General features: G+C 41.7%; 2 pseudogenes; both read right to left on the bottom strand.

The window, feature by feature from the left end:
* The window catches only part of LOC111827063, a 50617-nt pseudogene extending 26716 nt beyond the window's left edge, over positions 1-23901 (bottom strand).
* LOC111827066 lies at positions 12643-12747 on the bottom strand (annotated as a pseudogene).
* Positions 23902-25266: the final 1365 nt, after the last annotated feature.

The following is a 25266-nucleotide window of genomic DNA, read 5'->3' as shown; positions in this document are numbered from 1 at the left end:
CTGCCTAGGACAGTTGATCAGTCCTTTTATAAATTCAAACTCTCTGACTTTTGTTATTCTCATGAGTGAGGAATTTCGTGTGTCGATTAAGGACAACTCGAATATATTTGTATTGAACACATGTCCTTTGTAACTGGAAGCAGGAACACGCTCTTAGTTTCTCAGGAATAGACCAGATGTCAAGAAAATAGCTCTTTTCTGTTTAGTACAATGAATTCTGTGCAGTTTTCCTGCCTTTAATTTTCAGGTGAGGTTGTTTGAAAAACTTTCTGGGACATTTTCATTTAAATGCTGGGTATGAGAAAGGTATATTTCCTCTCTTCTCAGTGTATTTGGAGTTACAGTCTCTAGAATACTTGTATTATTTTAAAAGATAGCCACAAATAAAATTAATTTGAGTGTTAGTATTATTACATTAAAAATTCATGTGTATATATGCTTATTGACAAGGAGGTATTTTTAAGGGTATAATGTTTCAGTATGTGAAATTGATTTATGGCAGTGATTTTCAACCTCTTTTGTTCACATGGCACACATAAACTAATTCGTAAAAGAGCACCCATAGTAATTAGTTTATGTGTGCCTTGAGAAAAGAAGATTGAAAATTGCTGACTTAAGGAAAATTTTTTTAATCTTAAAAAATATTTTTATTGATTTCTCAGAGGAAGGGAGAAAGAGAAATATAACATCAATGATGAGAGAGAATCATTGATTGGCTGTCTCCTGCATGCCCCCCACCGGGGATGGAGCCTGGAACTTGGGCATATGCTCTGACTGGATCGAACTACGACCTCCTGGCTCATAGGTTGATGAACCACCTCAGAACCACACCAGCCAGGCAATGGAGTTCTTTATATAATCTGCATAAGAGTTCTTTGATTGATATTTGCATTTTAATTATTTTGTCCTAGTTGGTGTCTTGTTTTTTTGCTCTTGATAAGGGTATCTAGCTAGCTTAATTAGGCAGACAGGAAGGGAGGGAGTCCAGAGAGGATAGAGTAAGCATGTCAAACTTCTGGCCTCATGGGGCCCACAATGAATATTTTTTCGGCCCAGACAATATAACGGTATGTAAGAAACACTTTAATAAAAAATTCATAACTCAATTTTTACAATATCCTGTTACACATAATTATTATTAACAAACTACAACATTCACTAATGATTGATTCATTTCCCTTATATGCCTTAAGCCCAGGAACACCATTTCTCTCTACTAATATTAGCAGCGAATATTTTAGCAGCTGATTGGCACATCATTAGTCTTGGACTGACTTGTTTGGTGTGCACAATAGGAAATATTTTGGTTTCAGAGAACAAGAAAAATAGGTTTATTTGCCTTACGCTTATTAATTTGTGCAGTTATTCAGTGTCTGGTAAGTTAACGTTCAAGAAAAAATATTAATTTTTATTAAAGTGTTCTATTATTTTATGTTAACGATTACTCATTTATTTCAGCCCTTTGTATTCAGCATGTCTCTATTGAAATAAACCTACTAGTACATTTCTATGAAAATTGAAGCTTCTGTTTTTTTGCGGCCCACATAAACTTAAACTTTGTTTATTTGGCCCATGTTAGCCTTTGAGTTTAACATGCTTAGGATAGAGGCATCTTGTCCTGAACAATTTAGCAGCCATAAGTTAGATCAAAAGCAGCCCTGACCTGAGCAGCTGGGAGATCCATAAGGGTAATAAAACATCTCTGTCCAGGAAAAAAGAGGCCATTTTAATCTTTGAGCAGAGAAGCCAGCGGTTTCAGTCTCAAGGCTTGGCAAGATATGGTTGCTAAGTATTAAAGCAACCACTAGGTAAAGCAAAAGCAACTCCAACCTGACCAGACGAGATGGATATGTGAAGGACAGAGAAATGCCACAGGATAAGGGGGGTGAAAGACATACATTCACAGAGGATAAAGAAAAGTTGCAGGATATGGGGGCAGGGGGGCAAGAAAACATGTTTTCACAGAGGATCCAGGAATGTTGCAAAATAAGGGAAAAGAAAGAGGGGGGCACCAAGTGGGCTTTGAGCTTTGAAACAAATACTGAAGTATGGTAGCAATCATCTCAGGTAGAAACTGTAGTTTAACTCTAACCCTGCTGTTCGGATTAACAATAGAAAAGTTATTTTGATTTTCTGAATTATATAAATCATCCCATTCGATTGAATTCCTTATTGATTGTAAAGTGAATATCCCATTGATTGTGCTCTTACTGGTTTTAGAAAGCACATTACTCTGTACCTGGGAACCAGGACAGCACAATTATCCCAAGACCTGAGGGTCCCAGATAATGTTTCCCTGTCAACTCAGTGGTCTCAAGACCCCAGGGCTCTAGATAATGTGTTCCTGTCAACTCAGTGGTCCCAGATAATGTGTTCCTGTCAACTCAGTGATCCAGAGACCCAAAACTATAATTAACATGCTTAATTCTGCTTCTGTAAACTGCTTTTTTGCGAACCAGGTTCCTCATTCCAAACCCTGAGAAGTAATCAATACCTTTGTGATTTTTGCCTATATAAATCTGGTGTTGTAGCCATCTTATCACTTCGAGATTTGGGAGAGCGAAATGCCCCCTTGGCGTCCCGGATTGCAATAAATATGACTCTTTAATTCAACTTCTTGAGGTGTCCTTCTGTGATTCGCGGGGCACATTATAACAATACTACTTAGCAGAGTGACCAATGAGGAGAGCACAGGGATCCTGGATTAAGGGAAGGGTCTCTAGAATATATAATACCTCAAGACAAAGAGAGCAGTGGCCACCCTCTTTAGGGGAACACTCTGTCTCTCCTATCTTAGCCAGGGGAAACAAAATCTTAGGAATAGAAACTGAGAATTAGGAGTTTTAGAGATACTTATCTGTTTTCACTAAAGTTTCTGTACTTCTCACCTACCACTTTTGCTTGTGGCCTCATTCTTCTAATCCATCTGGACAAGAACCTGGGAAGGAAATCACCCTTATACCCTGCTCACCAAAAAACCCCCACCAAAAACCCTGAATCACTATTATAGCATTTTAATGAGTGAAATATTTTAATTCCTTTTTATTGTTATAATTACCATATAGCATATTAGTTTTAGGTATACAACAGTGATTTTATATTTGTATATATTGCAAAATGATGACCATAGTAAATCTAGTTAACATTCATCACCATCTATAATTACAGAATATTTTTCCTGTGAGCAGAACTTTTTTTTTTAAATTTCTTTATTGATTAAGGTATTACATATGTGTCTTTATCCCCTCATTACTCCTCCAATCCTCCACTCATGCCCTCACTGCCTGTTGTCTGTGTTCATTGGTTAGGCTTATATGCATGCATACAAGTCCTTTGGTTGATCTCTTACTGCCCCCTCACCCTCCCCTGCCTTCCCTCTGAAGTTTGATGGTCAGATCCATGCTTTTCTATCTCTGGATCTGTTTTTGTTCATCAGTTTATGTTGTTCATTATATTCCATAAATGAGTGAGATCATGTGGTATTTATCCTTTTCTGACTGGCTTACTTCACTTCTCCAGGTCCATCCATGCTGTTGCAAATGGTAAATAGTCCTTTTTTACCGCAGTGTAATATTCCATTGTGTAGATGCACCACAATTTTTTATTCCATGCATCTGCTGATTTAGAAACTTAGGCTGTTTCCAAATCTTATCTATGGTGAATTGTGCCACTATGAATATAGGGGTGCATATATCCTTTCTGATCGGTGTTTCTAGTTTCTTGGGATATATTCCTATAAGTGGCATCACTGGGTCAAATGGGGGTTCCATTTTTAGTTTTTTGAGGAAACTCCTTACTGTCTTCCATAGTGGCTGCACTAGTCTGCATTCCCACTAGCAGTGCACGAGGGTTCCTTTTTCTCTGCATACTCTCCAGCACTTGTCTTTTATTGATTTGTTGATGATAGCCATTCTGACAGGTATGAGATGGTACCGCATTGTCATTTTGTAAATGATTAGTGACTTTGAGCATGTTTTCATATGTCTCTTGGCTTTCCTTCTGTCTTCTTTCAAAAAGTATCTATTTAGGCCCATTGCCTATTTTTTGATTGGGTTGTTTATCTTCCTTTTGTTAAGTTATATGAGTTCCCTGTAAATTTTGGAGATTAAACCCTTATTGGTGATAACATTTGCAAATATGTTCTCCCATGCAGTGGGTTTTCTTGTTGTTTTGTTGATGTTTTCTTTTGCTGTGCAAAAACTTTTTATTTTGATGTAGTCCCATTTGTTTATTTTCTCTTTAGTTTCCATTGCCCTAGGAGCGGTATCAGTGAAGAAATTGCTTCAGCATATGTCTGAGATTTTGCTGCCTGTAGATTCTTCTATTATTTTTGTGGTTTCCCATCTTAGGTTTAAGTCCTTTATCCATTTTGAGTTTATTTTTGTGTATGGTGTAAGTTGGTGGTCTAGTTTCAATTTTTTGTGAGCAGAACTTTTAAGACTAACTATCTTAGCAACTTAAATAATACAATACTAGAGGCCCAATGCACAAAATTTGTGCAAGAGTAGGCCTTCCCTCCCCTGGCTGCTGGCACCAACTTCCTCTGGCACCCAGGACAAGGGCCCCCAACTGCCCCCCCTGCTGGCCTGGTCTCCCCACACAGCCTGCTGTTCAGTTGTTTGGTCATTCCTCACTAACTCCCCTGCCAGCCTGGTTGCCCCATGCAGCCTGTTTGGTCAACTGTTCAGTTGTTTCGGCTGCGACAGTCGCTTCGGCTTTTATATATATACTAGAGGCCCAATGCACAAAAATTTGTGCACTCGGGGGGGCGCGGGGGTCCCTCAGCCCAGTCTGTGCCCTCTCGCAGTCTGGGACCCCTCGGGAGATAATGACCTGCTGGCTTAGGCCTGCTCCCGGGTGGCAGAGGGCAGGCCCAATCCCTAGGTGCAGCCCCTGGTCGGGCTCAGAGCAGGGCTGATTGGGGAGTTGGGGTGCCGCCCCCTGTCATGCACAGAGCAGAGCGGATCGGGAGGTTGTGATGCCACCTTCAGTCACGCTCTGGGTAGGGCCGATTGGGGGATTGGGGCACCACCCCCTGTCACACTCAAGGCAGGGCCGATCACGGGGTTGGGGCACTGCCCCCCTGTCACGCACAGAGCAGGGCCCACCAGGGGGGTTGGGGCTCCGTACCCCTGTCACACTCAGGGCAGGCCCGATGGGGGAGGTTATGGCTCTACCCCGTCACACACAGAGCAGGGCCCGTGGGGGTGGGGGGTTGGGGCCCCGCCCCCTGTCACACACCGAGCCACAGGGTGATCAGGGGGTTTGGGCACTGCCCCCTGTCACGCTGATCCTGGTGCTGGGAGGCCTTGTGGCTCCACTGATCCCGGTGCTGGGAGGCATATTACCCTTTTACTATATAGGATAGAGGCCTGGTGCATGGGTGGGGGCCGGCTGGTTTGCCCTGAAGGGTGTCCTGGATCAGGGTGGGGGTCCCCACTGGGGTGCCTGGCCAGCCTGGATGAGGGGATGATGGCTGTTTGCAGCTGGTCACACACCCTTCAGGGTGGGGGTCCCCACTGGGGTGCCTGGCCAGTCTGGGTGAGGGGCTGAGGGCTGTTTTCAGGCTGGCGGGTGATTGAAGTTCCCAACCACTCCTTTTTTCTTTTTTTTTTTTTTATTCTGGGCCAGCTTTAGCTCTGAGGCTTGGCTGCTCTAAAGCCTCCGCTGCTGAAAGCAGGTATCTGGTTTGTTTGGGTTCTATAATCCAAACACTGTTTCAACTTCAGCTCTGAGATCCTGGCTGGCTGAAAGCAGGTTTCTGGGGTTTTGTTTAGCTTCTATATTTGTAACAATGTTTCAAACTGCAAGCTCAGAGGCCGGCAAGGCTGGCAGGGAACGTTGGCTTCCTCTGTCTCTGAAGCAAGCAAGCCTCATGTTCGCTTCAAGCTGCCTGGCTGCCGGCCACCATCTTGGCTGGCAGTTAATTTGCATATCGCCCTGATTAGCCAATGGGAAGGGTAGCGGATGTACAGCTAATTACCATGTTTCTCTTTTATTAGATAGGATATATAGATAGATAGTATACTTAGCTATAGTTGCAATGCTGTTCATTACATCCTAATGACTTATTTATTTCATAACTGCAAGGCTGTACCTTTTGATTTCCTTTACCCATTTCTGCTACTCCCTATCCCCTGCATCTTGCAACCCCCAATCTATCCTAATATATGAAAAACCAGGGTCTGTAATGACCAAATGGACCACCAGTCCACCCCCAGCCCTCAGGCTCCATTGATCAGGGGATGGTTAACAGGGAACCAGAGTGAGTGGTCCAGGGACTGGCGAGCAGCTGGAAGTCAGGCCTCTTGGTCCCTCCTCCTGGCCCTCAGACTTCAATCAATCGGTAGCGGAGGTGGGGTGGAACTGGGGACTGACATCCTTAGTAGTCCTGTAGGTTCAATCTCCAGAGGACAGGACAGACATCAACGGACGAGCGCCATCAGCACAATCTTGACAGTGCTTCCAGCCTCCTGGAACTTGGCCTCAGGCACTGTAGCCGCTTCCCCTCCCTTGGACTAGCTCCCTTAGTAGTACTAAAGGTTCAATCTGAAGAGGACAGGCCAGGCACCAATGGACCAGCACCTCTAGCACGATCCCGACAGCACTTCTGGCCTTTTGGAACTCAGCCTCGGGCACTGTGGCTGCTTCTTCTCCCTAGACACTCCACAAGGAAGAAAGGATATCTCCAGCAGCACCAGGGTTGACCAGCAGTGACTGACTGCTCTCCCTGTGCTTCCTCCAGGTCACTCGAGCCTGCCCCCACGCGCCCTGCTCCAGATGAAGTGTGATCACTGCACATGGAAGGAATGTAGTAAAAAAACAAAAACCGATGACCAAGAGAATGCCGCAGTCAACGTCTGGAGTCCGGCTCAGGAGAACAGAGAGAAGGGAGAATTCCATAAGTTGGCCGACACCAAGATATTTCTGAGTGACTGCCTGGCGTGTGACAGTTGTGTGACTGCAGAGGAAGGAGTCCAAGTTTCTCAGCAGAACACCAAGGACTTCTTTTGTGTTCTGAACCTTAATAAGAAATGTGATACCTCACAGCACAAAGTGCTGGCAGTGTCCATGTGTCCTTAGTCCCTGATTTATTTTGCTGCTAAATTCAGCCTCAGTGTTGCTGATGCATCCAGAAGGCTCTGCGGCTTCCTCAAAAGCCTTGGGGTGCACTGTTTTCGACATGAAGATAGCTGCGGACTTCTGCATCCTGGAAAGTCAGAGGAATTTGTGCGTCGGCACTGCCAGCACCATGAGGAAGAGCCCCGGCTACCCATGCTGACCTCTGCCTTCCCTGGCTGGGACTGATATTCAGAGTGTGTGCTGGGTCACCCCAAGACCCCCCACCTCTGTACAGCCAAGTCTCCCCAGCAGATCATGGGCTCTCTGGTGAAGGATTACTTCACCAAATGGCAGAACCTGTCCCCAGACAAGATTTTCCACATCATTGTGGCCCCATGTTATGACAAACTGGAGGCCCTTAGAGAAGATGTTTCCACAACTTTACATAGTTCCCAGGGTGCTGACTGCATGTTAACCTCAGGTGAAATTGTCCAGATAATAGAGCAAAGTGACCTTGCCTCGAAAGCTGTGGACACTCTGTTTGGAGACATGAAGGAGAAGGAGGTGAGGCTCCATGAGGGTGCCAGCTCCAACAGGTACCAGGCACACATCTTCAGGCACATGGCCAAGGAGCTGTTCAACCAAGATGTGAGAGTGCTCACCTACCGCACCCTGAGGAACAAAGACTTCCAGGAGGTCACCCTTGAAAGGGATGGAGTGCCTCTGCTACGCTTTGAGTCTGCTTATGGCTTTCAGAACATCCAGAAGTGGTCCTGAAGCTGTAGAGGGCAAGTTCTCCTGCCACTTCGTGGAGGTCCTGGCCTGCGCCAGGGATGCCTAAGCAGCAGAAGCCAGGCCCAGGCAGAGGATGGGTGTGCAGACAGGGCGCTGCTGTGGCAGATGGAAGGCATACACGCTGCCATCCTGGTGTGGCCCCTAGAGACCATCACCCATGTGCAGGAGTTGTACCAGGAGTGCTGGGGTGGGGGCGGGGAGGGGCCCAGGCAGCCCTGCACACCGCATAGCAGGCCCAGGGGAGCCTGCCAGAACATCAAGTGGTAATGGTCCAGCAGATGCCTGGCCTGCAGGCCGCCTGAAGAGGGGTATCAGACATGTGAAGGAAAGGCTTAGCATCTCTATCATCACTTTGGTTTTCAGAATTCCCCGCTCCCCACCTGTCAGCTCCCTCCCTCTGAGGGGCGCTGTCGTCATTATATGGGTGCAATTGGGATATTGTATCTCGAGAGGATTTCTCCAATGTATGTATCCTTTTATCAGATGATGAAAAAATCCCAAAGAACAAGAATGGAGACAGACTACTGTCCTTTAGGCTTAACAAAACTCCGGAAGTGTCCTGCAAAGAACCACATGCCTCAGAAAGATTGGATGAGGAAATGCCCCAGTTTGGCCCTGACTTTACCCACTTATGTTACTCTTGAAGGTGTATTTGCCACAATGTGTTTGTATCTTTCCAGAAGGAGCAGTGCAGCCAATTTGGGTGCCAGAACGGTACGTGCAACACCACAATGGACCCAGAGAAGCTCCTTATTCCTTTGTTCAAGAGACTGAGAGTTTCACCAATGATAGCAAAGAGGAAGAAAAAGAAAACAAAGGATACACTAGGGGCTGAGGTGCCAACATGGGGTCAGCTGAAGAAGCTAACAACTGAGGCCCAGCAAATAGCAGAAAAGCAAGGTGTGGAAGCTACTCCTTCAGCCATGTTTATGGCTGTTAGCATAGATAAATAAAGAGAGAAGTAAGTGGTAGAAAATAAGCGGTAGAAATGTAGAAATAAGCAGTAGAAATAAGCTGTAGAAATGTAGAAATAAGCAGAAGTTGCAACCCAGGAAGGTTTGGGCAAGGGCAGCCAAGCCTACCTTTAATTCATAGTTAGAAATAGAGAAATAAGTAGAAAATAAGCAGTAGGAAGTAAGCAGTAGGAGAAATAAGCTGTAAATAGAGAAATAAGTAGAAATAAGTGGTAGAAATAAGCTGTAGGAATAGAGAAATAAGTAGAAATAAGTGGTAGAAATACAAAATAAGCAGTAAGAATCAAGAAGCAAGTGGTAGAAAATAGGTGGTAGAAAATAAGAAGTAATTAGAAGGTACAAAATAAGGTAGAAATCTCCTAGGTTTTGTTTAAGCCACTGTAAAGCAAAAGATGGCTGTGGTTGATGTTTAAGGAAGTAATTTTTATTTTAGACCTAGATTGTAAGCTCTTGCAGCCGTTGCATTGTTTCTAGGCTTTGGTTATTTTTGTTTGTGCGACCTAATACCTCCTTGGGACTTTGGGTTGTTGTGAGACACCAGACTCAGAGTTGGAAGTCTCCAGCTCTGCAAAACCGAGGGTTGCTCGTTTCCATGCAGCAGCAGCTAAAGAAAGAAGCTGAAAAGGGACCAGACTTCCACCGGCGTGGATGGGGCTGATTTGACTGGAACTGGTGCGGACTCAGTGTCAGGGTCAACCATCCAAACAGCCTGATCCAGGGGACCAGTTTTGCATCAACGACATCTTTGCATCGGCGGCATCTTACTACGCTACTGACCAAGGTATCAACATGGAGTCAGCTGAAGAAGATGGCGACTGAGGCCAAGCAGATGTTAGAGAAACAAGTGGAAGCTATGCTAGCATTGGTGAACTGTCAGTTTTCTGTATAATCTTGCAGAGCTAAATCTAAGGACTCTGAGTGAGATATCCTGAAAATGTTGAATGGAGAAATAAGTAGATGGTTTTGTTAATAGCCAGGGGTTTGTTTTGATGTTTTGATGATGCTGAATAATTTATTTAGAGTTTTTTGGATAATGTAAATAGGCATGTTTAAAAACAAAAGTAAAGGGGGATATATGGGCACGGCTACAGTGTTTTGGCCAGGTTCAAGTCTCGGACTAATGAAAGGACAGGGTCCTCTCATTGCCATGTGCAAGTCCCAGCTGGAGGGCAGGGCCCTCCCAGCACAATTATAGCCAACGGCTGTGGTTGTAAGCTTGAACCTATGATCCGAACACATGGCCCCATGTGCCTTGTGATAGAGTTCGGGTGCATGTAGTTGAGTGAGGTTGAAACTCACGAGAATGCTGTAAACAACTTGATCATGCCCCTACTTTGCCACGTGGCATCTGCTATAAAATAAAGACATGGTTTGTGGGCGCTGGCATTGTCACCTCATCAGGGAGGCAGTGTCCCACCGAGACCCAGCTTTCAATCTCTTGTCTTTCTTTTCTCAGTCCTTTAACCACCCCCCCCCCACTCAGGGTCACCATTGGCCGTAACAAGTAGCTGTTCTATTCGAGTTTTCTCCCCATATAAATGTCTTTTTCCCCTTTTCTATTCCATTCTCTTTCTTTTCTCTCTTACTTTTTTTTCCATTTCCAAATTTCATTTTTCACTCCTTTTTTTCCTCTTTTTTCTATTTTACTTCTTCTTTCTTTCTTATCCCCTAATTCTCTTTTCTCTGGTGGTCACCTTTATTTGGGGTTATTAGTATCTTGAATACATTTGTGTTCAGTGCCTTGTGCATTGTGCCTTGTTGTGTTGTATTTTGTACCTTTATATCAATGCAGGAGAGATAGAACTACATAACCAGACACCCGAACAAGAAAGATCATGGGGAGACAAAGAAAGAGCCCGCATATGAAAGAAAACAGGTATCACCAGAAAAGGAAGTAAACGAAATGGAGGCAAGCAACCTGTCAGAGAAAGAATTCAGAGAAATGGTCATAAGGTGGATGAAAAGAATGGAAGACAAATTCAACAATATGTGTAAGAACCAAGAGGAAATGAAGAAAAACCAAGAAGAAATGAAAAATGACATCACTGCTATAAAGAACTCAATAGAAAGCATCAACAGTAGACTAGAAGAAGAAGAGGACCACATTAGTGAGCTAGAAGACAAGTTAGGAAAAAATACACAAGCAGAGCAGCTTCTAGAAAAAAAATTAAAAAGCAGGAGGAGAGCCTAAGAGAACTTTGGGACAACACAAATGAAACAATATCTGCATAATAGGGGTGCCAAAAGGAGAGGAAACTGAGCAAAGAATAGAAAACCTGTTTGAAAAAATAATGACAGAAAATTTCCCTGATATAGGGAAGAAAAAACTCACACAAATCCGAGAAGCTCACAGAGTCCCAAACAAAATGAACCTCAAAAGACTGATTCCAAGGCACATTATAATTAAATTGGCAAACACCAACGACAAGCTAAGAATCTTAAAAGCAGCCAGAGAGAGACAGAGAGTTACCTACAAAGGATCCCCCATCAGACTACCAACTGATTTCTCAACAGAAACACATCAGGCAAGAAGGGAATGGAATGAAATATACAAAGTCACGCAAAGGAAGGGTCTGAATCCAAGAATACTGTACCCAGCAAGGCTATCAATCAAAATTGAGGGTGAAATCAGGAGCTTCGCAGACAAAAAAGATCTAAGGGAGTTTATTACCACCAAACCAGCAATGCAAGAAATGCTGAAGGGTCTGCTGTAAAAAGAAAAAAAATAGGAAATGAAGAAGGAACACAGGGGTAAAGAATAAAAATGGCGACAAACAAGTATCTATCAATAAGAACTTTAAATGTAAATGGATTAAATGCCCCAATCAAAAGACAATGGGTAACTGAGTGGATAAGAAAACATGACCCATATACCTGCCGTCTACAGAAAACCCACCTCAGAAAAAAAGATGCACACAGACTGATGGTGAATGGATAGAAAAAGATTTTTGGGGCGAATGGAAATGAAAAAAAAAAGCTGGGGTAGCAATACTTATATCTGACAAATTAGATCTCAAAATGAAGGACATAAAAAGAGATAAAGAAGGTCACTTCATAATACTACAGGGAGCAATTCAACAAGAAGAAATAACTCTGGAAACTATATCTACACCCAATACAGGAGCACCCAAATACATACAAAGACTTCTGGAGGATATCAAGGAGAGATTAACAGCAATACAATCATAGTAGGGGACTTTAATACCTCACTATCACCATTGGACAAATCCTCTAAACAAAAAATCAGAAAAGAAACATCAATCCTAAATGACTCACTAGATCAGATGGAATTAATTGACATCTTCAGAACATTTCACACCAAAGCCACAGTATATACATTCTTATCAAGTGCACATGGGTCATTTTCAAAGATAGAACATATATTGTGTCACAGGCAAAGTCTCTTCAAATTCAAGAATTTAGAAATCTAATCAAGCATCTTCTCAGATCACAATGGCATAAAACTGGAAATCAACTACAATAAAAACAATCCAAAAAATCAAACACTTGGAGACTAAATAGCATGCTATTAAACAATGACTGGGTTACCAGAGAGATCAAAGAAGAAATAAAAAACATCATGCCAACAAACGACAATGAAAACACAACAATCTCAAACCTATGGGACACAGCAAAAGCAGTCTTGAGAGAGAAGTTCATAGCTCTACAAGCCTACTGCAAAAACACAAGAAACAATGAAAATAAATTTCCTAACGCTACAACTCAAAGAGTTAGAAAGAGAGCAACAAGAAAAGCCCAGTGTAAACAGAAGGAAGGATATAATAAAGATCAGAGTGGAGATAAATGACATAGAGAGACCAAAAAAAAAAAAACAATACAAAAGATCAACAAAACCAAGAGCTGGTTCTTTGAAAGGATACTACACTTGATCTTAGCCAAAAGGCCGAGAAGCGATAGTTCTTTGAAAGGATAAACAAGATTGATGAACCTCTAGCCAGGCTCACCAAGAAACAAAGAGAGAGGACCCAAATAAACAAAATCAGAAATGAAAGAGGAGAAATAACAACAGACCCCACAGAAATACAAAGGATTGTTATAAAATACTATGAACAATTCTATTCCAACAAACTGGACAACCTGGAGGAAATGGACATATTCCTAGAAAAATGCAACCTTCCAAAACTCAATCAGGAAGAATCTAAAAATCTCAATAGGCCAATAACTATGGAAGAAATTGAAGCAGTCATCAAAAGTTTCCAGCAAACAAAAATCCAGGGCCAGACAGCTTTACAGGGGAGTTTTACCAAACATTCAAGGAATAACTAAAACATATCCTCCTCAGACTATTTCAAAAAATTCAAGAGGAAGGAACCCTTCCAAGCTCACTATGAAGCCAGCATCACCCTAATACAAAACCAGATAAAGACAACACAATGAAAGAGAATTACAGGCCAATATCTCTCATGAACATAGATGCCAAAATCCTCAACAAAATCCTAGCAAATTGGATCCAGCAGTACATCAGAAAGATCATACACCATGACCAAGTAGGATTTATCCCAGGGATGCAAGGATGGTACAATATCTGCAAATCAATAAACGTGATACATCACATAAACAAATTGAGAGACAAAAATCACATAGTCATATCAATTGATGCAGATAAAGCATCTGACAAAATCCAACACCCATTTTTGATAAAAACTCTCAGCAAGGTGGGAATAGAAGGATCATACCTCAACATAATAAAAGCCATATATGACAAACCCACAGCCAACATTATACTCAATGTGCAAAAACTAAAACCATTTCCCCTAAGAACAGGAACAAGACAGGGATGCCCACTCTCATCACTCTTGTTCGACATAATACTGGAAGTATTAGCCATTGTGATTAGATAAGAAGAATTAATAAAAGGCATCCAAGTTGGAAATGAAGAAGTAAAACTGTCCTTATTCACAGATGACATGATATTGTACATAAAAACCCCAAAGACTCCATCAAAATACTATTAGACTTAATATATGAATTCAGCAATGTAGCACGATACAAAATTAATGCCAAGAAATCTATGGGATTTATATACACCAATAATGAACTTACAGAAAGAGAGACTAAAAAAGCAATCCCATTTACCATCACACCAAAAAAACAAGGATCCCTGAATGCTGGTGAACCTTGAGCCCAAGGCAAGTGCCAGAATTATGCACCAATTGTCTAGTAGAGACAATGGGGGATCAAGTTATTTCCTGACCAAATAGTCTCATAGTAAATCCTTCTAATATTTACTGACCTTTAAGATAGTCTGTCTGTTACCACAATTACCTGCCAAAGAGCTAGATGTGTATCCAAAATTGAATAAAAGGTTGGCGAGGCCTGGACACCAGGGGAAGTCCTTTCCTTTCCTGGACACCAGGGGAAGTGCATTGGGCTTGCCAACCTGGCCTCCAATATTTCCAAATTATTATTGCTTGTCTCATCTCTTTCATTTGTGTATGGCCCCTAATACAGATCCAGAACCCTGAACCACATGGGATGTGGGGGAACATTCACAGTCACCTTTCATAGTCATAAACATTATTTTTTCTTTGATGGTAACCTTTAAATTCAACTTTGTTAGCAAATATCAAATATGCAATCCAGTATTATCAAGGTTCCTTTATCAGTCATAAGATTAATACTGGTCCATCCATCGGCAATGAGCAATGGAAAGTTCAATATGACTGGAAGTAGACTTCCCTCTGCAAACTTGGATTGCTATGGATAAAAATATATACAGTAAACCAACAGTCTAATAATGAAGTAAGTGGTAACTGAAGAGAGTTTTGAAGTCCTCATAAATTATTTTAATGAGGGCTTGATTGTACAGAAATATAGAAAAAGAAGTTTTTTTCTTTTGCTATAGTTGAAAAATTATAATTTTATTGATTTTCTTCTGTATTGAAGTGAGAGTTTTGTAACTCATAGGATAGTCAATGACAAACACAAAACAAGTGAAGGTGTTTTTGTTAGGCTGAATTATGTTGTCCTCAAGAATTCTCTCTCCTGGCATCCACACATGGCAGTCTCTAGACCTGTGCATATGCTAAATACTGATCACCTGATTAGATTTTTTATATGGCACTGGCTAACTTTAAGAAATGGAGATTACTCATGTGGGCATATCTAAACACATGAGCCATTAAAAGCAGTTTACTCTAGTTAGTAGCAGAGAGGTAGTCAAAGATATTAGAAACAAGACAAGGATAAAATGCAGCATTGCTGCCTTGAAGATAGGAAGAATTCCCCTTGACCCTCCTAATGATATATTAGTTTCAAGTGTAGCACATCTGAATCTTGTTTTCAGCTCTTGATAAACAGAGCAGAGGACCCATACATCTTGTGCTAGGAACTCACCTGAAGAATTTTGACATGATAACTTGAGTGTGTCTGTAAACTGTTAATAAGCCCACATTAGTTTGCTTTGCCATAATGGAAATAAAGAACCAATCATTCAGAAAAAGGATGAATAGTAGTCTATGGAGCTCAGTCACTCACATGAATCCAAAATTTTAAAATGAGAAACATATAAACTATGGGGAAAAAGGGAATTTGTAGGCATGGATCTAGAACAGTGGTTCTCAACCTTCTGGCCCTTTAATATAGTTCCTCATGTTGTAACCCCCAACCATAAAATTATTTTCATTGCTACTTTATAACTGTAATTTTGCTACTGTTATGAATCATAATGTAAATATCTGATATGCAGGATGGTCTTAGGCGACCCCTGTGAAAGGGTTGTTCCACCGTCAAAGGGGTCACGACCCACAGGTTAAGAACCGCTGATCTAGAAGAACAGGAATTAGGAAGATATATGCTAAGACCTATTACCTCAAGATTCTTTTGGAACACCTGGTTGTCATCCTTGAAGGAATGCTCCACGAAGATTGCAATCGCTTGCTTCTCACAGGCTGTGTGCAGGTCAAGCAGTTCCTACAGTGTGGTTATGGGGAAGCTCGCTCTCTGGGCCATCTGCTCGTTGTAGTGGTCAGCTGCCTTCTGAATGGCTGATGAATTCTCACGCTGAGCCAGAGTTATCACTGCATGTTCCAAACAAGGCACTGCTCCACTGTTAATGGCATCCACATAGGCCTTTGCCAAGGTACCCAGCCCTGAATGACATGATATTTAAGGAATGGCAGGAAGTTCTTACTAACTGTTTCACAAGCTTTAGAGATCAGTATTCTAAAAATAACAACAATTTTATTGAAATGAAGATTTCTGTTTTCTCTTTTTTCCTTTCCTTCCCATCTTCCTCTTGTCCTCATTCTTGTCTCCTCCTCCTTTATATACTATACTAGATGCCCAGTGCATGAGATTTGTACACTTCAGGGGGGTCCCTCAGCCTGGATGTGCCCTCTTGCAGTCTGGAACCCCTTGCTCCTTACTGCCACCTGCTTTCTGCTCCTTCTGCTCATCTTCCTACTCCTTAGTGCTGCCTTGGAGGTGGAAGAGGCTCCCACCACCACTACTATGCTAGCCAGCCATGAGCCCGGCTTCTGCCTGAGCAGCACTCCCCCTGTGGGAGCGTATTGACCACCAAGGGGCAGCTCCTGCATTGAGCATCTTCTCCCTGGTGGTCAGTGCCTGTCATAGCAACCAGTAGTTCTGCAGTTTGGTCAATTTGCATATTAGTATTTTATTATATAAAACTAGAGGCCTGGTGCACAAAAATTTGTGCACTTGGGGGAGTCCCTCAGCCCAGCCTGTGACCTCTCGCAGTCTAGGACCCCCTTGGGGGGTGTCCACCTGCTGGCTTAGGCCTACTCCCCGGGGGAACAGGCCTAATTGGGCAGTCAGACATCCCTCTGGGAGCCCAGGAGCCCTTGGGGGATGTCTACTCGCCAGCAAGGAGCTGGCCTAAGCTGCAGTTGGACATCCTTAGTGCTGCTGAGGAGGCGGGAGAGGCTCCCACCACCATCACTGTGCTGGCAGCTATCAGCCTGGCTTGTGGCTGAGCAGAGCTCCCCTGTGGGAGCGCATTGACCACCATGGGGGGGGCTCATGCATTGAGCCTCTGCCCCCTGGTAGTCAGTGTGTGTAATAGTGACCAGTCATTCCCAGTTGTTCTGCTGTTAGGGTCAATTTGCATATTACCCTTTTATTATATAGGAGGATAGAGGCCTGGTGTATGGGTGGAGGCCAGCTGGTTTGCTCTAAAGGGTGTCCCGGATCAGGTTGGGGGTCCCGCGGGGGTGCCTGGCCAGCCTGGGTGAGGGGCTGAGGCTGTTTTCAGGCTGGCCAAGCCCCCCCAGAATGGATCCTCACCGTATGGGGGTGTGGCCAGCCTGTGAGAGGGGCTGAGGGACATTTTCAGGGTGGCCACACTCACTCCAGGGTAGGGGTTCCCACTGGGGTGCCTGGCCAGCCTGGTTGAGGAGCTGATGGGTGTTTGCAGGCTGGTCAAGACCTCCGGCGACGCAAGCTCCCAGCCACTCATTTTTTCTTTTCTTTTTCTTTTTTCAGCAGGTAACTGGGATTTATTTATCTTCTATAATGAAACTTTGTAGCCTTGAGCAGAGCCCACAGCTGGCCAGGGCAGGTGGGAAGCTTGGCTACCTCCACTGCCGGGGTCAACCCAAGCCTCCTGCTCACTCCAGCTCTGTGGCCGCCACCATCTTTGTGACAGAGAGAGTGATGGAGTGATGGTAAATTTGCATATTAGTCTTTTATTAGATAGGATAAATCCACTTCCTTATAATAACATTATTGTATCTCCTATACACTCTCTTTTATGGTTCTTAAATTCATCTCATGATATTTTAAACTTAATGATTTCAACCGATATATTTAAGAGTTTCCTGGAACCATTTCCAAATAGATATAACTTTTAAAAGAGTTTGTTTTACAGATAGATGAAGTAGATAATTTTGTGAGCAAAATTTCCAATGAAAATTTGGACCCATGTTAAAAAAATCATCAAACATTTCAGGATGGTGAGTAAAATATTAAATCAAGCATGGGTACATCTTAGCCCAGGACACTGTATATATGCTCTATGGTATAGATCTATGAATCTAGCCCTGTACATAAGTTAAATTTTCTTCTCAAAATCTAATGAACATTTAGTGGCTTATGTTCTGCTCTATATTTTTTCTAAATGGTTTGAATTCACAAAATATCTTCTGTATCCTCTCAAGATGCACTCATTCATTGGTCTTGTCATCATTATGCAGATGCTTTTCCTTAGCAGCTTGTGCTTATGTCACTAGTGTATTAGTTTCATGAGATACATTAGACTTCAATAATCCCTCATATAGGGAAACTTTAATGAAAAACTTCTAAATCTCTGCTTTCCCATATCCCATAGTGCAGGTAACAGAGCTACAGTCAAACCCTGAGTACAGTCACAGCTTCATCACATGAAGTAAAATGCACAAGAACATGCTCTAAAAAAGGAGACTCATGATTTCCTGTAACAATGATTCCTTCTCTGAGGGTCTTGGTTTTGCAGCTGTGAAGATATAGTTACAGAAATTTTTGGATTGAACCTGGAAACTGCACTCTAGTTGGGTTTATGATACGCCCTCCATATGTTGTAACAAGTTTATGTTATTTGTAGGGCGTGCAAAAATAAAGCACTTTCGCTTGGGAAAGAACTTCCTGATATATTATCTAGGAATGTTGGAATGCTGGATTTAGGGATTCTCACATGTTGGGAAAAAAAATAAAAAAGAGCAATGATTGGTGAGACAGTCTTCAGGAAAGGACATACATTTCTAGGGGTCCTTGCATCATTGTTTCTCTGGTGCTTTCATATATCCTTCTATTAAATAATGAAAATGAATGCAATGCTAATCTCCTCCAAACAGATTTTTTTTTTATATTTTTCGCAAAGCCAGGAATAAAAGAAATACTTCTAAGGAAGAAGAGTTGGCATGGAGGCATTCATCCCATTTGAAGAAACTTATGATTGTTTCCTTTAGACTTCGCATGGTGTCCAAAGTTTTGACTATTAATTAGATATTTTTGAATGATAGATTAATCCCCCTTATTGTCAGAAATACTTTTGATATTATAGTCCTCATGTCAGAAATATAATGTGGGTTCTAAAGTCAGAATCAAATATTTCCTGGTATATATGTGGCAATTTATGATAATTCCAGGACAGACAGTACTCAGAACAGTAAAGAACAACTTCTAAAAATCAAAATAACAAATAATGACTATATATAAGTTAATGTAATGCCACTTAAAGAACTCACCAGTTCTCTATATTGGAATATTTTCAAAGTGACAATGTCACACTGAGTAATTCTGGGCATATATCAGTTATTCAATAAATGATTCTGGAATAAATAAATAAAATATTAAATATGCAAAAATCGACATGCATCTAGGTACCACCCATTTTTCCCTCTGCTAAATCTATTCTGTGTAATGAATTTACACTATTAATGTGATAACAGGCTATAGAATGAAGAGAGTGATGTTATAAGAGAGAGATAATGAATGATTTGACAGTCTTACTAGAAAAATATATTAATTTTGGGGGCCATTAACATAGACAACATGAAATACATTTCAAAAATGAGTCATTTGATATCTTTGTGATCCTGTCTTCCATAGTGATGGGCATTTTTCTCCAAATAGAAGCAGAGGAGCTCTAAATTTAATCAGAACACAAGTGCTTGAGGCCTAGGACATCTTATCATTGGTTGCTATCCTCAAATGTTTCATGGTGTCAATTTTCCTAAAATCTTTGGTACAATGTTAGATATTTCATTTTCTCTGCCAGCTTAAATTCTAGTCACTTTAGTTTTCTCAGTATCGGTAACAATTGAATCCATCACAAACTGTCATATTCATATCACCATTAGCACATGCCTCAATGGAATAAAAAATAAAAATTGACCTTAAGAATTGTATCATAGGATTCACTGATCACATCCTATATTGGATTTCACTACTGGCAGAGTTGATCAACTTGGAGGCATTTACATGTTGCCATGTGTATTTACACCCCAGCAAATCATCTCTGGAGGTGAGAGATTGCCGTAGAGTACTTTATGTTATAGTCCACTGGTCAGAAATGTAATGTGAGTTGTAAAGTAAGAATCAAATGTTCTACCTTCACCACCCAAACCATCCTCTGATAGCTGGAACCTACTTCAAGGCATGTTCCAGGTACTCATCTTCAGTGATGGTGCATCCATCTAACTTCAGCTCTAGCATGAAATCTCATACAACCTAAACAAAGTCTGGAAAGAAACTCACAAACTCAGCTGAGTCACCTACTTCACCAGAGCTGGGAGAGGACTTTGCTCTGTTTAGCTTTGTCAGTTCAGTCACATAGCTGACTTAGAACATCCCCTGAGGGCTCCCGGATTGGAGAGGGTCCAGGTTGGGCTGAGGGACCCCCGACCCATGCACGAATTTTGTGCACCTTGCCTCAAGTACAATGATAAATGAGTAAGATTTATTTGCAACTTTCTCTTGACTATGAGCTTATTAGTGACACTAATGCTAGTCAATTAAATTTACCAACTTCTCATTGTGCATCTAAAAAATGCCAGATTCTGCATTTAGTTAGGGGGATATAAAGTTCTATAGGCAATCTCTGATTTTCAGAGATGACTTGCTGGAGATACAAATACACATGGTAACAGGTAAATGCATCCAAGGCGATCAGCTCTGCCAGGAGTGCAAGCCAATGTTACAACATAAAAGGCAAATGGGAATACAAAACCCAGAAAAATTACTTTGTGATTTCAGGACAAGAAGCGATCATGTCTGAATGAGATACAATCCCAGTAGTTGAAAGTAGTAGGGTTTGCTTTAAAGAACGGACAGAATGTGGAATTCTGGAGCGAAAATGACCAGGCTTGTGGAAGGATCTACAGAAGCCAATCTGAATTGTCAGAGAGTGTGTTAATACAAAGGTACTACCTGTAATGTTATTTGATTGAAGTAGTGGTTATGTATGTGGTAGGAATAGATGATGACACTGAACATAACACACTCAGGGTAAATCATGAGTGACTATGCAATAGAATGGGATACTGCTAAAGACACTAGACTTGTAAGGACAGCAAGTATTTCTGCTGCTATCAGTTGACAGTTATGTTTTGGCTCCTTTACAAATGTAATCAGCTAAAAAGAAGATTTAGTAAACTACAATCTGTTAGCAATTAGTAGACCATTTTGGGCTTATACTGAGGTGATTACTTAAAAGTTTAAACCTGAATTATGCTAAGTGAAATAAGCCAGTCAGAGAAAGAAAAGTTTATATGATTTCACTCATATGTGAAATCTAATGAACATTATGGACCAACAAGCAACATAGAGGCAGACTCATAGATAGAGAGCAGGTTGACAACTGTTGGGGGTGGGTATGGGCTTCGGAGCTAGAGCTAGAGGAATTGAGAAAAAAAAGAAAAGTGTGGTGACTGCTAGGGAGAGGTGGGAGAAGTTGGGGAGGGAATAAGGGGGATAAATGGTGATGGATAGAGACTAGACCAGTGATGGCGAACCTTTTGAGCTGAGCCTGCCAGCATTTTGAAAAACCATAACTTAACTCTGGTGCTGTGTCACACATAGACACTTTTTGATATTTGCAACCATAGTAAAACAAAGACTTATATTTTGATATTTATTTTATATATTTAAATGCCATTTAACAAAGAAAAATCAACCAAAAAAATGAGTTCGTATGTCACCTCTGACATGCGTGTCATAGGTTCACCATCACTGGACTAGACTCTGGGTGGTAAATCCAATATAGTGTACAGATAATTTGCTGTAGAATTGTGCACTGGAACCCTGTATAAATTTGTTAACCAGTGTCACCACAATAAATTCAATTACAGTTTAATATTAAAATTCAGAATATCTAAATTCCTGCCCCTACTCTTTTGGGGGTAATGGAAGCCAAAGATCCACCCCTCCTACGTTCAATTCAGACTCTGGATAATACAAATAAGGACACAAAATTGACTGCAACTAACACAGAAAAGACAAAATACCTAAAATTATCGCATTTATAATTCTTTTGGTGGGTCTAGCTCATGAATTTATAGAAATTAGGCAGGAATTCATCTGTAAAGCCCAGAGATTTGAACTAAAACCTTATTTAACGTGTACGGTATAGCTGAAGTGTTTTTGGAGATTATTTAAATACATTTTTTAATAAAACCCCATTTTTATGTTTTCTACCTTCTAAACCATCAATGTCAGACACCTTAACTACTAGAGTGCATTGATCCCATAATTATAGCTTTCTCCAGGATGTTTTTCTTATCCTGAATATATCACTTAAATATGTCACTCCTTGTATCCCTGGTACCCTGTACTGATAACACTGCTTATTTCATATCTCCCAACCAGGCTCTGGGCCTTTTCCTCAATCATGCATATCTGTAGTATTTAACACAAAACCTTAGAATTTAGATGTTCACTAAGTATTTGTTATCTTATAACTTTCAACCAAGTGTAAAAATAAGAAGATATATATCTAATAAGGAAATCATTGAGTTTCTGAGAAAGTAAATTAAAGGAAAAAAATTTAACCTAGTTATTCTTAATTGGATTTGCAGTTTATAGAATTAGATCATCGAAGTTGAATTAAGGTTGCAAATTAAAATGAAAGTGGATTATCAAGAACAAAAAAGACCCTTTTTGTTACCTTTTCCACATCGCCCAGTCCCTCAGTGTTTAGAGGGACTAGAATGTGTTTGGGCTTTGAGGCGTAGTCTCAAATATAGACTAGATGTCAAGAAAATAGCCCTTTCTGTTTAGTAATATGAATTCTGTGCAGTTTTCCTGTTTTGTTTTGTGTGTGTGTGTGTGTGTGTGTGTGTGTGTGTGTGTGTGTGTGTGTTTGTTTTGCATGTGAGGCTCTTTGAAAAACTTTCTAGAGACTTTTTAAAATGCTGGGTAGAGAAAGGTATATCTCCTCTCTTTCCAGTGTAGTTGGAGTTGCAGTCTCTAGAATACTTATATTATTCTAAAAGATAGTCACAGATCAAGATAATTTGCATTTTAGTATTATTACATTAAAATTCATGTGTATTTATGTGCTTAGGGATTTCAAATGCTGTCCAGACAGACTCTGAATTTCAGGTGTCGGATGTTTTCATACTCAGCTGCTTTTCACATGAAGCCCTCCATGCAGGATGTTGTGGGGCACTCAGCAGCAGGAAGTCATTGATAAAACTGGGGTCCCTGAGTCTCATAGACAATGGAGGCAGGACCAGCAAGTTAGAAAAACAATCTCAACATGTGTGTATAGAGAGTGTATGTGCTGTGTGCACAGCGATGTGCTAGGTGCTCAGGGTTGTAGGAAAATTAATTACACATAGTCATTGCCCTAAAAATGACTTAATCTGGTGGGTGACACTGACTTGCACCCAAATAATAAAAGCCAGTGAATGAATGAGAGAGGGAAGGAGGAGCCCTCGTTACTGAAGTAGCAAGTCTCCAAATCTCAAATGGTAACATTTAAAATTTTATCCTTGAGAAATTTATTTTGTTGTCAATGAGAGGAAATAGATTTAATTTTATTTTAAGGGGAAAAAATGGCCTAACAGTTGTTCTTATTCATATTTAAATTTATTTCTTAACCACCTATTCTGTTCTGTTGTCTATTCTAGTAAACTCAGTACAGTACTTTAAATGACTATTATTTATATTTGTTTTAATAATATAGTCCATTATTTTCCAATGCATTGTTTTGGCTCCTCTTACCAACCAATCTTCTCAGTGAAAATTAGGGGCACTTCATTACATTCCTCCAGAATTGGGATTATATTGGATATAATAAGCAAATATAAACTGATCTATAGATACTATTTTAAGATAATTTCTTTCATTTGGTGTATGGCTTATTGCTCTACTTATTTAAAACCCTTTTTAGGGTTTTATTTGTTAAGTATATTATTACATTATTATTTACCCTTTTTTCCTGTTTAATTAAGTTAAAAGACTAATAACATAACATTTACCATTCTGAACTATTTTTATATATACAGATTAAATATACCTACATGTTAGTTATATTCACACTAGAGGCCCGGCACACAAAATTCATGTGCGGGTACTGTCCGTAGGCTTGGCCTGTGATCAGGGCCATTTTTCCCCAGCTGCCGGCAGCTGGCACCCACCTCCAGTTCTTCATTTTCCATTGGGCGGTCGAAGCCTTCTGGCCGGGGGAGGGACCAAGAAGTGGTCAGTGCACCTAATAGTGACTGGTCAAGCAGTCGTTCTGCCTTTGGATCAATTTGGAATATATATATATATATATATATATATATATATATATATATATATAGAGAGAGAGAGAGAGAGAGAGAGAGAGAGAGAGAGAGAGACTAGAGGCCCCGGTGTGTGAAATTTCATGCATGGTGGGGGGGAGTCCCTCAGCCTGGCCTGCACCCTCTCCAATCTGGGATCCCTCTCGCCATCCGGGACTGCTGGCTCCTAATCGCTCATCTGCTTGCTTGCCTGATGGCCCTAAATGCTCCCTTGCCTGCCTGATCGCCCCTAACGAACTCTGCCTGACAGCCTGATACCCCTAACTGCTCTCCCCTGCCAGCCTGATCACCATAACTACTCTCCCCTGCTGGTCATATTCCCCTAACTGCTCTCCCTTCCCGGCCTGATCCCCCTAACTGTACTCCCCTGCTGGCCTGATCGCCCTAACTGCTCTCCCCTGCCAGCCTGATTGCCCCTAACTGACTCTGCCTCAGCCCTGCCACCGTGGCATTGTGCAGAAAGACATCCAGAAGGTCATCTGGAAGATGCCTGGTCTAATTAGCATATTACTCTTTTATATGTATACATGTGTTCGAATCCTTCCACTTCCAGGGAAAGGGGCAAAGGAGGGTTGCTGAAAGTGATAAGGGAGGCAGCAGGGAGAACTTTTCTTTTTTGCGGGGTGGGGAGTGTTCCTCTTAATGAGGGGCTTCAAAAGGAAGCAGCCTATTTCTGCTACCCTCTTTCTCCAGAGACACAATTTCTGATTGCCATCTGGCAGGACAGAGCAGTTGCAGGGATAGGACTGGGAGTGCCTTTCTGCATGCAGCTCCCTGGAGAGTCTCTTCCGGCCAAGGAAAGCTTTGTGCTAACCATTTCTCCCAGAGCCAGGGCTGCTGGGTGGTTTGAGGCAGGAGGGCAGAATGGAGGTAGAACAGGACAGTGCAGGAAGAAGTATGGGGTAGAAGACTGGGGGGTCGGGCAGGGAGAGGGTGGAATCTGTGTGTGTGTGTGTGTGTGTGTGTGTGTGTGTGTGTGTGTCAGGGGAGGGCTGGTACAGAAGAAAAGTTGGGGTCAGCAAAGGAAGGTTTGAAGGTTATTGGGGGAGTAGAGGGACCAGTAGATTCCAGAACAGCGGAGAGGATCTACAGAATCAGGTGGGGGTTCCGGCGGAGGGGCGAGCATAGACTAGGTCCTTTCCCCAGACCTGGCCATTCACAGGTGGCTAGTGGGGAGGGGGTCC

Source organism: Myotis lucifugus, unplaced genomic scaffold (assembly GCF_000147115.1).
Source record: "Myotis lucifugus unplaced genomic scaffold, Myoluc2.0 scaffold_126, whole genome shotgun sequence".
Lineage (NCBI taxonomy): Eukaryota > Metazoa > Chordata > Mammalia > Chiroptera > Vespertilionidae > Myotis > Myotis lucifugus.
This window is presented reverse-complemented; position numbering and strand designations above follow the sequence as displayed.